The 15353-nt window shown below is 50.4% G+C and overlaps 1 long non-coding RNA gene across 1 annotated transcript in view; it reads left to right on the top strand.

Moving 5' to 3' along the window:
* Positions 1-11665: 11665 nt before the first annotated feature.
* The window catches only part of LOC140403738 (uncharacterized), an 80178-nt gene continuing 76490 nt past the window's right edge, over positions 11666-15353 (top strand). Inside the window, exon 1 of the long non-coding RNA XR_011938407.1 lies at positions 11666-11694. This is a non-coding gene — a long non-coding RNA (uncharacterized lncRNA). The remainder of the gene's footprint in view (positions 11695-15353) is intronic.

The following is a 15353-nucleotide window of genomic DNA, read 5'->3' as shown; positions in this document are numbered from 1 at the left end:
TCTCCCTGCCGCCGCATGAAATAGGTGGCGGGTGTGAGGGGAAAATCTCTCCGACTGCACCTCCGAGCTGAACCTAGACCTGAGTTGTCAGTCCCTCATCATCAGTGGGTCACAGTCCGAGAGTTTCGAATGTGACTGTGGGAGCTCCATAACTACATGGTTCAAGGAGACACCCTTTTTTTTTCTTCAAAATCTTCTTTCTTGGGATGTGCCGGGGGGGCCACTGGGCAAAGCCAGCATTTGTTGCCCATCCCTAATTGCCCATGAGCGGAATGGCTTGCTTGGCCATTTGAGAGGGACAGTTAAGGATGAACCACATTGCTGTGGATCTAGCACATATAGGCCAGGCCCGGTAAGGGCGGCAGATTTCTTTCCCCAAACAGCATTGATGAACCAAGTGGGCTTTTGCAACAGTCGATGAAGATCACCATGATGGACTAGCTTTTAATTCCAAGATTTATTAATTGAGTGCTAACTTCCACCAGCTGCCGTGGTGAGATTTGAACTCACGTCCCACAGGGCATTAGCCAGTGGTCCTCTGAAATTCTCATCCAGAGACAGAACCGCAACACCACCACTGAACGTTTAGGAACAGACAATAAATGCTTCTGTTATGGGCCAGGGCTTAGAAACTCCAAGGTGTATTATGATGTTCACCTGACCTATAACCTTTATGTTGAATTTGGCAAGGATGAGCATAAAAGCCTTTGCTTCAGGTGTGATTCACCAGACTTCCTCGGCGCTTTTATCAAAACAAAGTTTATTCTAAGAATGTAGTTAACATATATATATATAAACACAGCACAATATTTTTTATCAATCGCAAACATAAAGGCAACACAACAGCTACAGTAATCGATATATATAACACTTAATGAATTCCCCCTTAACTGTTCCAATTCACTAACAAAATCCAATAAACCAAAACCCCTTTCAAGGGCGTGACCCAGCACACTGTATTCTCACTTGAATGGGACTGGTCCTTTCCCTGAGATTCTGATCCAGTTTCAAACAGCAGTTTCAAACTCCTGCCAGAAAACAACTCTATCTTTTTTGAAAAATATTTTTATTCTCCTCCTTTTTCACATTTTTTCCCAAAGTTACAGCCACCAACTAGAAACAATAAGCAGTAATGAATACAATGCCAATCCCCATATCAACCACAATCCCATCCTCCCACCAAACCCCCAAACAGCAGCCCGCATGTTAACGTAAACAAATAACAAAAAGGAATCAGGATTCACCCATAGTCACCATTAAAACATACAGACCCCCTCCCCCCAACCTTTCCCAACGCCCCCCCTAATGTTCGATGTTATCCAATTCTTGAAAGTGTATAATGAATAACGCCCATGAATTGTACGACCCCTCCATCCTTCCCTCTCAGTTCAAACTTAACCATCTCAAGAGTCAAGAATTCCAACAGGTCCCCCCGCCACGCCAGGGCACAGGGTGGAGAGGTCGCTCCTCATCCCAACAGGATCCGCCTTCGGGCGATCAACGAGGCGAAGGCTACAACATCTGCCTCCGCACCCGTTTCCAACCCGAGGCACTTTCCCACACCCAATGTCATTTTCACTGGAGGCGACTTTTAAAATGAAAACAGAGAAAAACAGGGAAAACACTTCGCCCTTCTGCAGTCCAAAGCAACCAAACAAAAACTGAAACCAAAAAAAAAAAACCCTCTCACCTGACAGCCACAGCCCAGCTCCACCCACAAAATGACATCACTGAAGCTGTGCTACAAGCCGCATGATAAGAGACCAAACCTTTCTTAAAGATACACTCACATGACATGAACGCCCCCCCACTGAACACTAAACGTTTTCAAAAAATGGCACTTTTCCCTCAGTCTAAGTAATTGTACACCTCCTCAACCTTCAGTTCATTATTAAAACTTCTTTAAAATTATGCTTGAACAATAACTATCCAAAGCCATCAGCATTAATGCATGACACTCTTATCATTTCAATTTGTCTTTGCAGTTGACAATAATTCCCTTATTGTACCCTGATGAGAATGGAGTGACAATATTAGTCCACCGTGGGAGCTTTCTAAGGCTTATTACAGTCTGTATTAGGGATAATGCTAGTGTGGATTTCAACTGCCATTAGTCCAATTTTCATTGACACCATAATAAATGTAATTTGAAAAAAAAACAGACGAGCGAATTGGAGTTGAGTGCTGCAATTTAATCTCTTGAGTTCAAATAAAGTTCAGAAATTATTTGAGCTTTGTTCTCCTGCTCAATGAAATCCTTCCATTCAATTGAAATCTCGTTCCATCCAATGGGATTTATTTTCTCGGTCAATCAGGCACTCACTCCAATTGTTAGACTTGGTTGGCGTTAGGATCCCGGGACCAGACCCCAACGTCTATTAGGATGACGGCCAAGAATCCCGAACAATTTTTTTTCAATTCATAAAACTGTGAGGAAAGGATATTTCACCCCTGAACTGCTGACTCTGACCAATCGGTATCTTTTATGTTGAAACAAATTTTGGGCGAGATTTTCCGGTCACCGGGGGGATGCAAATGGGTCATTAAGACCCACTTGCATCCACTTAGGGGGCCGGGCCCCATATGCCCTGGGGCTGCGGCATTCTCCAATCCTCCGGGCCGGGATTCACGCGGGCGAGAATTACTGCTGGTCCTGACGAGGTTTGGCCTGAAGGGGTTAACTCTTGAAGGGATTCGCCCCCAAAATCCATCCGATGCCCCTGCCCACAATGCAAGACTTGCCCACCCCACCCCCGCCAGATCCCCCCCCACCCCCCCCCCCCCACCACCACCGTCCTCCCCACAAGAGACCCACTAAATTAAGAGACCCCCCCCAAAAGAAACTTCTATATAAAGAGACTCCCCAGACCCCCTAAATAAGGGATCCCCTCACAGACTCTCCAGAAAGGTGGGGGGCGATTCTCCCAAATGGAGCCCAAGTGTTCGCGCCGTCGTGACTCATTCTGGCCCCTATAGGGGGCCAACACGGTGCTGGAGCGGTTGACGCTGCTCCAGCCTCCTTTCCCGGCACCAAATGGGCGCCATGCCAACCCGCGCATGCGCAGTTGGGCCACGTCAACCTGCGCATGCGGGGGGGGGCCTGCTTTAGCGCGCCAGCCTCGACTCAACATGGCGTCGGTGTTCAGGGGCCAGCCGCGCCAGAAAGTAGGCCTGGGGTGGGGGGGGGGGCCGTGAAGGAGCCCCCCCCCAGGCCGCCCCCGACCATTCGCGCAGAGTTCCCGTCGGCAGGGGCGAACGGCACCGGCGGGACTCTGTCAGATCCGCGCGGCCCCATCCGGGCCGGAGAATCGGCGGCCCTGCCGATTCCAGCGGCCCGCGGCCAGCGCTAATGGCACTGATTCTCCGCACCTAAAATGAAGGGAAGAATTAACCGGATTTTGGGGACAGTGGAACTGATTAGGTAGTTTTTTTTTAAAAAGAGCTAGCACAGGTATGAAAGGCTGAATGACCTGCATCTCCCTCTTTCTTTGTTTGCGTGATCAGATGGGGGGGAACAGGCGCCCAGCCAAATATCACGGAATCACAGAATTTTTATGGAAAGGGCCCATTCGGCCCATCGCTGACTCTCCAAACGAGCATTGTGGATCAGCGCCATTTCCCTGCCCTTTTCCCCCGTGCCCCCTGTGCATTGCTTCTATTCAAATAAACATCTAATGCGTTCTCGAATATCAGATTGAACCCGTTTCCACCACACTTCCAGGCCGTGCATTCCAGACCCTGAACCACTCGCAGTGGGAAAACGTTTATGTCCCGCAAATAAATGGACAGAATTCACGGTTGTTTAGAGACGAGGGCTGGGATTTTCCACATTCGAACCCGGGTGCAGAAAGGGGGAAAACCTCCCACGACATCCTGTCATTCCGAAATCCACTGATCACCCTTATATCGACTGGTTCCGTGAGCTTTCCTGGTAACCTATTCCCGTTTCATAGAATCATCGAATTTACAGTGCTGAAGGAGGCCTTTCGGCCCATCAAGTCTGCACCGGCCCTCGGAATGAGCACCCTCCTTAAGCCCACGCCTCCACCCTATCCCCATAACCCAGTAGCCCCACCTGACCTGGTTTTGGACACTAAGGGGCAATTTATCATGGCCAATCCACCTAAGTCTTTGGACTATGGGAGGAAACCGGAGCACCCGAAGGAAACCCACGCAGATGCGGGGGAGAACGCACAGACGGGGACCCAAGCCGGGAATCGAACCTGGGACCCTGGAGCTGTGAAGCGGCAGTGCTAACCACTGTGCTAGCGTGCCACCCCCGATAATGCGGCAGAGTTCCTCTTCCCATTGCCAATGTTTAACCTTGTGCTCACATAATGCCTGGCCAGTGAGCTTCCACGTCGAAATATGCAATAATTGCCTCGTCTCCGGCTCTAATGAACACTGATGCTTTCTGTGAAAGAGGGAGAAAGAAGACAGCGGAAGCTCGGAAAAGAGAAGGGGTTAATTGGGGTTACCGAGAAGATACGTTATTTGCAAGTGCAATCTCAGAGTGCCTTATGAAGTCTAAGCAATCGGGGTGGACAGGAATGGTTACAAGGGACACGAGTGTATTGTAAATGACAGTTTAATCAGCATGTACACAGCATTGTCATAAATGAAATGTCACGCACCAATACATTGGTCATACTGATAGGACTGGTGGTGACTGCCTTTGAAATTAATGACCTCTTTTATAACTCTCTGTTATACACATACATTGCTTGTGAATTGCCAACCAGAGACCAGATGCAACATATTAAAAATATGTCACCTTGTACCATCTTCAACAGAAATGAACTGCTGTAATATCTGAAGCGTTACTTTTCAAGTAAGACGGGGGAAACTAATGAAACAAGCAGAAAAAACACAGACCAGAATAGGCCCCTTGAGCCTGTTTTGCCATTCTATACCATCATGGCTAATCTTTAACCTCAATTCTACCTTCCTGTCTGAGCTCCACATCGCTCACTTCCCAAAAATCTCCATCTACTTTCCTGTCTACCCACTAAGATTTGGAGTTGGAAACAAAAGTGCAGCAGCGACATTCTCCGGTCCTGAGACTAAGGGCGGGTTTCTCCTTCCGCCGCACCAGAGGGGCTTGTTTAGCACAGTGGGCTAAACAGCTGGCTTGTGAAGCAGAACAAGGCCAGCAGCGCGGATTCAATTCCCGTACCTGCCTCTCCGAACAGGCGGAGGAATGTGGCGGCGAGGGGCTTTTCACAGTAACTTCATTTGAAGCCTATTTGTGACAATAAGCGATTTTCATTTTTCTCATTTCAGGGGGGGATTCTCCGACCCCCCCCACCGGGTCAGAGAATCGCCGGTGGGCGGCGTGAATCGCGCCCTGCCGGCTGCCGAATTCTCCGGCATTGGGGATTTGGCGGGGGCGGGAATCGCGCCACGCCGATCGGCGGCCACTGGCAGCGCCCCCCCCCCCCCCCCCCGGCGATTCTCCGCCCCGTTTTAGGCCGGGCCCGCCGGCGTAAATTACAACAGGTACTTGCCGGCGGGGCCTGGCTGCGCAGGTGGCCTCGGGGGGGCTCGGGGAGATCTGGCCCCGGGAGGTGCCCACATGGTGGCCTGGCCCGCGATCGGGGCCCACCGATCCGCGGGCGGGCCCGTGCTGTGGGGGCACTCTATTCCACGGCGCCGGCTGCTGTGGTCCTCCGCAGAAGATAAACACCCCCTGTGCATGCGCTGGGATGGTGCCAGCACACGCTGGCACTCACGCGCATGCGCCAACTCACACCGGCCGGCAGAGGCCCTCCGCCGCTGGTTGGCGTGGCGCCAAACCCCTTTCCCGCTGGCCGACGCGGCGCAAACCACTCCGGCGCCAGCCAAGCCCCTGAAAGTGCGGAGGATTCCGCACCTTTGGGGGCGGCTCAACGCCGGAGTGGTTCCCGCCACTCCTTCCCGCCGGAGTTGCCCGCCCCGCCAATTCCCGCAGAATCACGCCCCAGATTTCTGGTGCAGCACACCATCGGGATGCTCCGTTTCGCCGGCTGGTCAATGGGGCTTCCCATTGTGGGGCAGCCCCACGCTGTCGGGAACCCCCCCCCCCCCCCGGGCTGCCGGCATAACGGAGCATCTCTACAGCGGAGAATTCAGCCCTAAATGTTGATGCCAGGGCAGGACTCGTGGACTTCCACAGTCGCAGAACTGCCGCCACACCTGGACCGATTCAGCGATCGGCAGGGGCAGCATCGACACCACGTGGAACACGAGAGCTGAAACAAGAGGTTGGATAGGCGGAGCTGGTTTATTGAGAGTACCGAAGGATGAGAGGGAACCTGATAGAGGTGTATAAGATTATGAGGGGCATAGATACGATGGATAGGAAGGCATTAGTAGGGGGGGTCAACAATAATAATCATCGCTTATTGTCACAAGTAGGCTTCAATGACGTCACTGTGAAAAGCCCCTAGTCGCCACATTCCAGCGCCTGTTCGGGGAGGCCGGTACGGGAATTGAACCCGCGCTGCTGGCCTCGTTCTGCATTACAAGCCAGCTGTTTAGCCCACTGTGCTAAACCAGCCCCCAATAGCCAGGGGACATGAAATGAAATGAAATGAAAATCGCTTTTTGTCACAGGTAGGCTTCAAATGAAGTTACTGTGAAAAGCCCCTAGTCGCCACATTCCGGCACCTGTTCGGGGAGGCTGGTTACAGGGAATTGAACCGTGCTGCTGGCCTGCCTTGGTCTGCTTTCAAAGCCAGCGATTTAGCCCAGTGTGCTAAACCAGCCCCAGATAGATTTAAGGTAAGCACCAGGAGGCTAAGAGGAGAGTTGAGGAGAAGCTTTTTCACCCAGAGGGCGGGGTGAGTGGGGGATGGGGGGTGAGGGGGGGGGGGGGGGGGAGTGGGGGATGGGGGGGGGTCTGGAACTCACTGTCTGAAAGTGTTGTTGAGTCGGAAACCCACGTAACGTTGAAGAAGTTCTTAGATATTCGCCTGCGCTGCCGTAACCTCCAGGGACGATGGGCCAAGTCCTGGAAAATGGGATTAGCGCAGTCAGACCTTTTTTGGCTGGAGTGGACAGGCTGGGCCGAATGGCCTCCTTCAGTGCTGTGAACGTCTTTAAATCCACGAATTGAAGCCGGAGCAATATCCAAATGTGACTTTCGGTTAAATGAGCAAGTAATACCTCTGGGAATTGGCAATAGGTTCGTAATAATTCACCATACTGGGAGAGAATACGAGAGGACTGGACAGGAGTAAGTTTTTACACCGTCACTGAGAAAAAACTGAAAGACGAGAAACAACAAGAGAAAGGATTCACCGTTAGTTCCACAAATCCATCAGATCGCTCGCCAGTGAGACTCGGAAAGGTACAAGTCGATGTGGAAAAGTCAGAATGGTTTTGTTACATGTTCCAACCGAATCAATAGAGCTCTTTAGAAAGGAAGACTTCCATTTGTATAACATCTTTCACGGCTGCAAGACAGCGCTCACAGCGGATGAAGTACTTTTTGAAGTGCTGTTGGCGATTGTCGGCAATGGAGTAGCCAATTTTCACACAGCAAGCTCCCACAGGCAGGAATGTGATAACGACCTGATCGCCTTTTAACTGTGCGTTGGGTGAGGGTGAATGTTGACTGACGCACAGACACAGAAGCTCTGCGTCTCTTCAATGTAGTGTCAGAGGATCATTAATGGCCACGTGCCTGGGAGGGCAGACGAGACGACCAATTTGGAAATAATTGTTGCAATTTAAGGAATGTGGTCGCCAATTTGCACAGTCACTGAGGTGGCAGAGGGAGAATGGATAGCTGATTGATTTTCAGAAGGTGAGCAATAATATTCTGCACAAAAGACTGCTGACTAAAATGACGAGGCTTCTGAATTGGAGGTAGCTTGTGCCGTGGGTTGGAAGCTGGTTGCAGACAGGGCAGGGGAGGGTGAATTTAAAGCAGTCACTAAAACAGGGATCAAGTGGGGGACTGCGTGACCTACCTTCTCATGCCGTTATGAAACCTAGGCCTCGTGGATGTGTCGGCGATGAACTCTGGCACCTGAAGTCCAGCTTTCCTCAGCTCACACATTTATGAATAATGTAGACCTGGAGCGGATGCTTCACCGTGTGGGGCATTCTAGAATGAGGGGCGGGATTCTCCCAACGGGAGTCTAAGTGCCGACGCCGGAGTAAAAACCGGAGTGTTTTACTCCGGCATCGGTGCCCGTTCCCAGACCCCTATTCTCCCCCCCTCCTTGGGGCTAGCAGGGGCGTCGCGCGATTTGCGGGGGCGGGACCTCGGCGCGACGTCAGAGACCCCGCGCCTTGGGTCCGGCGCATGCGCAGTTGGCCCGGCGCCAACTAGCGCATGCGCGGTGGCCGTCCTCCCCAGGCCTCACCGCACAAACACGGCGGATGGATCCAGGCTCGCCGGCGGAAGAAAGGAGGCCCGCCGACAGAGAGGCCGGCCCGCCGATCGGTTGGTCCCGATCGCGTACCAGGCCACTCCCGAGGCCCCTCCCGGGAACGGAGCCCCCCTCCCCCCCCCCTCCCCCCTCCCCCCCACCCCCCAAAAGGCCGCCCAAGCCTTCGCGCCGAGTACCCACCGGCAGCGACCAGGTGTGGACGGCGCCGGCGGGAGTAGGCCGTTTATGCCATTTGCGGCGATTCTCCAAGCGGCCCGCCGCGAGTCGCGGTTTCGGGGGTTGGGAGAATCGCGTGGGGGGGACGGGGCGGTGTGGCGCGGTCCGCGCGCCGCTGGTTTCGGGGGTTGGGAGAATTGCGTGGGGGGGACGGGGCGGTGTGGCGCGGTTCGCGCTGCGCCCCGGCGATTCTCCCACCCGTTGGGGGGGGGGGGCGGTGGGGGGAGTACCGCCCGAGGTCTTATGATAAGAGATAGCAAATGTACAACAGATTTGAGGAGAAACTACTGCTCCCAAAGGGTTGTGAATTTCACTACCCCAGAGTACAGTGGATGATGGGACAGTGAGTAAATTTAAGGAGGAGTTAAACGGATTTTTAATTGGTAATGGGTTGAAGGGTTATGGAGAACGGGCAGGACGGTGGAGTTAAGGCCAGGATGAGATCAGCCACGATCGTAGGGTGGAACAAGCTCGATGGGCCAATGGCCTAATTCTGCTCCTCTATCTTATCAACTTAGAATAGTAATAATAACCTTTATTAGTGTCACAAGTAGGCTCATGAAGACTGATATGGAGATGCCAGCGTTGGACTGGGCACAGTAAGAAATCTTACAACACCAGGTTAAAGTCCAACAGCTTTGTTTGGAAGCTTGTGATTCCAAATAAACCTGTTGGACTTTAACCTGGTGTTGTAAGGCTTCTTACTGTACATTAACACTGCAATGAAGTTACTGTGAAAATCCCCTGATCGCCACATTCCGGCGCCTGTTCAGGTACACAGAGGGAGAATTCAGAATGTCCAATTCACCTAACAAGCATGTCTTTCGGGACTTGTGGGAGGGAACCGGAGCGCCCAGAGGGAACCCACGCAGACACAGGGAGAACGTGCAGACTCCGCACAGACAGTCACCCAAGCCGGGAAGCGAACCTGGGACCCAGCGCTGTGAAGCAACTGTGCCAACTACTGTGCTACTGTGCTGCCATAAAGGTGGAAATTGGAACAGACACCAACCTGGCAAGGATTGACAGCAATAAGACCGCCTAATTTCTCAGGTTGATCAGTGAGGTTCTCAACGCCTGATAGAAATAGGTGGGGCATTCAGGCACATTGGTACCTGAACAGTGCAGTAGGAATCCTATTAATTGTAATGAAGCAAATTCCAACCTGGAATTCCAATGACTCTCTGTAGATCAACCTAGAAATTGCATTAAGCAGCTCTCGGGCATTAATAGGGCAGTGTAGGTGCTTTTCTCCCCATGATTTGGGGATCATGGATCATGGGGATCATGATCACTGGGGCTGGTTTAGCACAGGGCTAAAGAGCTGGCTTTGAAAGCAAACCAAGGCAGGCCAGCAGCACGGTTCAATTCCCGTACCAGGCGCCGGAATGTGGTGACTAGGGGCTTTTCACAGTAACTTCATTTGAAGCCTACTTGTGACAATAAGCGATTTTCATTTCAATTCATGATTTTCAATTGTTGGCCTGTGCATGACAATTGTCCTGAAGAAAGTTGGCATAAAATATCTTTCGACTAACACAGAACAGGTTCTTTTAACTTAGTGATCCAATTACGGCCTCCCTTGCATTTGAAGCCCGCTACCGTTAGTTAGTTTGCGTAGACTGGTTTGGAACAATAAACTTCAACCTTTCCAAACCAGGTCAATTCTTCTGAGAGAACGGCAGGGTGACGTAATTGGAACTCTCACCTCTGAATAACAAGGGGCGGGATTCTCCGCAATCGGCGCGATGTCCGCCGACCGGTGCCAAAAACGGCACGAATCAGTCTGGTATCGCGGAATTCTCCGCATCTTGAGGGGCCGAGCCCTCACCTTGAGGAGCTAGGCCCGCGCCGGACTGATCTCCGCCCTGCCAGCTGGCGGGAAAGGCCTTTGGTGCCCCGCCAGCTGGCGCGGAAATGACTTTGCCGTGCGGCGCATGCGCGGGAGCGTCAGCGGTCGCTCACGGCATCCCCGCGCTTGCGCAGTGGAGGGGGTCTCTTCCACCTCTGCCATAGTGGAGACCATGGCGAAGGCAGAAGGAAAAGAGAGCCCCCACGGCACAGGCCCGCCCGCGGATCGGTGGGCCCCGATCGTGGGCCAGGCCACCGTGGGGGCATCCCCCGGGGCCAGATCGCCCCGCGCCCCCCCCAGGACCCCGGAGCCCGCCCGTGCCGCCTTGTCCCGCTGGTAAGAGAGGTGGTTTGATTCTCGCCGGCGGGACAGGCATTCCAGTAGCGGGACTTCGGCCCATCGCAGGCCGGAGAATCACGGGGGGGGGGGGGGGGCCCGCCAACCGGCGCAGCGCGATTCCCGCCCCCAGCCGAATATCCGGTGCCGGAGAATTCGGCAACCGGCGGGGGCGGGATTCATGCCAGCCCCCGGCGATTCTCCAACCCGGCGGGGGGGTTCAGAGAATCCCGCCCACGGTTCCAGTCCCTCTCCAGGGCTTGTGTGAGAATGTATTTTTAATAGTTTTGCGGAATATTTTATAAAGAGGTCTGTGTGTGCCTGCGTGTTTGTAACTGGTTTAATTAAGCTGGGGAAAGGTTAATGGAGACAGCATGTCTGGGAGAATTGAGCGGTGAAAAGGAGTAGAGGTGCTCAAGGCAAGCATTTGTAATTAAGCTACGGTCGAGCAAGTTCGAAGAGTTAAATGGCCTATTCACGCTCCTGTTTCTCATGTTCTTACATTCAAATGAAACTATCAGCATTCCTAACGCTAGCTTTTAATGCCAGAAGTACTTAATTGAGTAAATTCAAGTTCCCCAACAGTAGGATTTGAACTCCTGAACCAATTTTTGGTCAGGGTTTGATGAAGTGTTTGGGAGCACAAATGTCCATACTTTCCACCACATTCCTGACCACGTGTCATGCTCCTCTGTCCCTTTGCAGGTCAGGAATACCTAGTGTGCAAAAGGCACACCTCCCACCCACCCTCCCTCCCACCCCTCTGCTGGCGTAGGAGGAGCGCAAATCAGATTTTCCCACGCTGACCATTTTTATCTGGCGGTGGAACCCCTTTCAATGCATGCCAGGTTTGACTGTTTGCGAAGAAAATAAACAAACACTGCCGAACAGTCTGGAACATTCTGAATGGTAAGTGTAAACTGTTTTCATGCTTTCAAATGTCATTATTATGTGTTGTATTGTAATATGGATGTGTTTGTAAAGCAGTGATTCATCATTGAGATCCATCCTTTCAAAGGGTGTTTACCCATGCAGCAACCAGCCTTGTGCATTTGTTCACATGCGTTACAGTACTTTTGCAAATTGAGAAAGCACCATAATGCAGTGAAGAATGTTAGAAAATGTCCTGTCAACCTCTGCTGTCATCTTTTCTACTGTGACTTAAATAGTTCGAGCTAATTTTTAGAAAATGCTCACTATAGATCACTTTAGATATACCTAAAAAAGCCTGAGAAAAGGTTACTTTTATTCATTCATGGGATGTTGGCATCACTCCTGGGCAGACAATTATTATCCATCCCTAATTCCCTGCTTGAACTGACTGCCATGTTGGCCATTTCAGGGACAACCACATTGCTGTGGATCTGTAGTCACATGTAGGCCAGACCAGGTAAGCATGGCAGATTTATTTCCCTAAAGGATATGAGCGAACAAGATGGGTTTTTGCAATAATTGACAATGGTTTCATAATCATCATTTGATTTTTAATTCCAGATTTTTATTGAATAAAAATGTCACCATCTGTCATGGTGGTATTTGATGCTGGGACCCCAGGGTCTCTAGGCTATAAGTCCAGTGTCAATACCACTGTGCCATCACCACCCCCATTCGAACCACCTTATGTTTATTAACTCTGCTTTGAAATTTAAATGAAACCTTCTGTCCTTTTGTTTTCAGAACATAATCTATTGTTTGGACAGTTGTGGCCATTACCAATGCTTGGCGGAGTTTCAAGTCCTAATGGATTTCAAGAAATGATGCTCCATTCATCTGTGAATGACTGATAGTTTAAGAGCTTTTAATAAAAGATTGTACCTTTGATGTGGTTTCTGGATCGTTGCGATTACAAGGCTTTCACATGAATTTTGTACTCAGATCCAATGATATGGTGGCTTTTATTAGAAGATGAGAGGTTTATTTTTTCCCATGGGGTGTAAAAGATTTTATTTCATATTGCATGGAACCTGTGGACTGTACATAATCCAAACTGGGTGAATGGCTATGGAGGATACATGGTGAGCATAGAGTTGGCATGGGATGGCATTAGTGATCTGAGGAGGCATAGAGGACACATTGGGGGGTGGCACAGAAATGAATGGGGTGATAAGGGGGTTGTTTAGCACAGGGATACATGGGGTTGTTTAGCACAGGGCTAAATTGCTGGCTTTGAAAGCAGACCAAGGCAGGCCAATAGCACGGTTCAATTCCTGTACCAGCCTCCCCGAACAGGCGCCGGAATGTGGTGACTATGGGCTTTTCACAGTAACTTCATTTGAAGCCTACTTGTGACAATAAGCCATTTTCATCTTTAGCTATGAGGAGCGGTTGAATAAACTCGGTTTGTTCTCACTGGAACGACGGAGGTTGAGGGGCGACCTGATAGAGGTCTACAAAATTATGAGGGGCATAGACAGAGTGGATAGTCAGAGGCTTTTCCCCAGGGTAGAGGGGTCAATTACTAGGGGGCATAGGTTTAAGGTGAGAGGGGCAAGGTTTAGAGTAGATGTACGAGGCAAGTTTTTTACACCGAGGGTAGTGGGTGCCTGGAACTCGCTGCCGGAGGAGGTGGTGGAAGCAGGGACGATAGTGACATTTAAGGGGCGTCTTGACAAATACATGAATAGGATGGGAATAGAGGGATACGGACCCAGGAAGTGTAGAAGATTGTAGTTTACTCGGGCAGCATGGTCGGCACGGGCTTGGAGGGCCGAAGGGCCTGTTCCTGTGCTGTACATTTCTTTGTTCTTTGTAAGTATACTGTTAAGATTCACAAGAGTATTGTTTAGTTGAGTACATTGAGCACCTATAAATCGGGGATATCTGAGACACTGGGTTGTGTTCGGGGAGAGGTGTAAAACTCTCGATAAACACTCACGATAAAGAGAAGCTCCATGGGCTGGATTTTCCGGACCCCCAGCCGCATGTTTGTCAATGGCGTGCCGTTCACTGGGGGCGGGTTTCTCTCTTCCTTCCGCTTGTCAGCGGGGTTTTCCCATTGAAGCCACCCCGTGCCACCGGTAAACCTGCGGGCGGGCGTGCTCTGCCGGCGAGAGCAGAGAATCCTAACGGCCGGAGAATTCGACTTCACCGATCATCTTGGATCCTGTTAACTATAGAGTTGTGTCTTTTGTGCTTCTTGTATTTTCTGTTTTTCTGGGAAAACCAATATTGATCAAAATATTTTGTTTTTCCTCCAAGGAAGGGGTGACTGTTACGAATTGGTTAAACAGACCTTCCAATTAAATACTAATTTGATGTCAATTATCCAATAGAAGTCACTGGTATATAAAGGGGTTGCAGGTGGCACTATTTGTTGGTGGAGATTTGTGTGTGAATTTGGATCAAAGGAATATAGTTGTCTTGTGGAGAAGCAGAACTCTAGTCTCCTTTAGTATAGGAGTATAACAGCTGCAGAAAGGCAGTTCGAGGAGTATCACCCTATTGAGGTAGTATGGGTTGAAGTCAGAAATAGGAAAGGAGCAGTCACCTTGTTAGGAGTTTTCTATAGGCCCCCCAATAGTAGCAGAGATGTGGAGGAACAGATTGGGAAACAGATTTTGGAAAGGTGCAGAAGTCATAGGGTGGTAGTCATGGGCGACTTTAACTTCCCAAATATTGAGTGGAAACTCTTTAGATCAAATAGTTTGGATGGGGTGGTGTTTGTGCAGTGTGTCCAGGAAGCTTTTCTAACACAGTATGTAGATTGTCCAACCAGAGGAGGGGCAATATTGGATTTAGTACTGGGTAATTAACCAGGGCAAGTGATAGATTTGTTAGTGGGGGAGCATTTTGGAGATAGTGACCACAATTCTGTGACTTTCACTTTAGTAATGGAGAGGGATAGGTACGTGCAACAGGGCAAGGTTTACAATTGGGGGAAGGGTAAATACGATGTTGTCAGACAAGAATTGAAGTGCATAAGTTGGGAACATAGGCTGTCAGGGAAGGACACAAGTGAAATGTGGAACTTGTTCAAGGAACAGGTGCTACGTGTCCTTGATATGTATGTCCCTGTCAGGCAGGGAAGAGATGGTCGAGTGAGGGAACCATGGTTGACAAGAGAGGTTGAATGTCTTGTTAAGAGGAAAAAGGTGACTTATGTAAGGCTGAGGAAACAAGGTTCAGACAGGGCATTGGAGGGATACAAGATAGCCAGGAGGGAACTGAAGAAAGGGATTAGGAGAGCTAAGAGAGGGCATGAACAATCTTTGGCGGGTAGGATCAAGGAAAACCCCAAGGCCTTTTACACATATGTGAGAAATATGAGAATGACTAGAGCGAGGGTAGGTCCGATCAAGGACAGTAGCGGGAGATTGTGTATTGAGTCTGAAGAGATAGGCGAGGTCTTGAATGAGTACTTTTCTTCTGTATTTACAAATGAGAGGGGCGATATTGTTGGAGAGGACAGTGTGAAACAGATTGGTAAGCTCGAGGAAATACTTGTTAGGAAGGAAGATGTGTTGGGCATTTTGAAAAACTTGAGGATAGACAAGTCCCCCGGGCCTGACTGGTTATATCCAAGGATTCTATGGGAAGCAAGAGATGAAATTGCAGAGCCGTTGGCAATT

Source organism: Scyliorhinus torazame, chromosome 29 (genome assembly GCF_047496885.1).
Source record: "Scyliorhinus torazame isolate Kashiwa2021f chromosome 29, sScyTor2.1, whole genome shotgun sequence".
Classification (NCBI taxonomy): Eukaryota; Metazoa; Chordata; class Chondrichthyes; order Carcharhiniformes; family Scyliorhinidae; genus Scyliorhinus; species Scyliorhinus torazame.
Note: the sequence above shows the minus strand (reverse complement) of the source record. Positions and strands in the feature narration are given on the sequence as shown.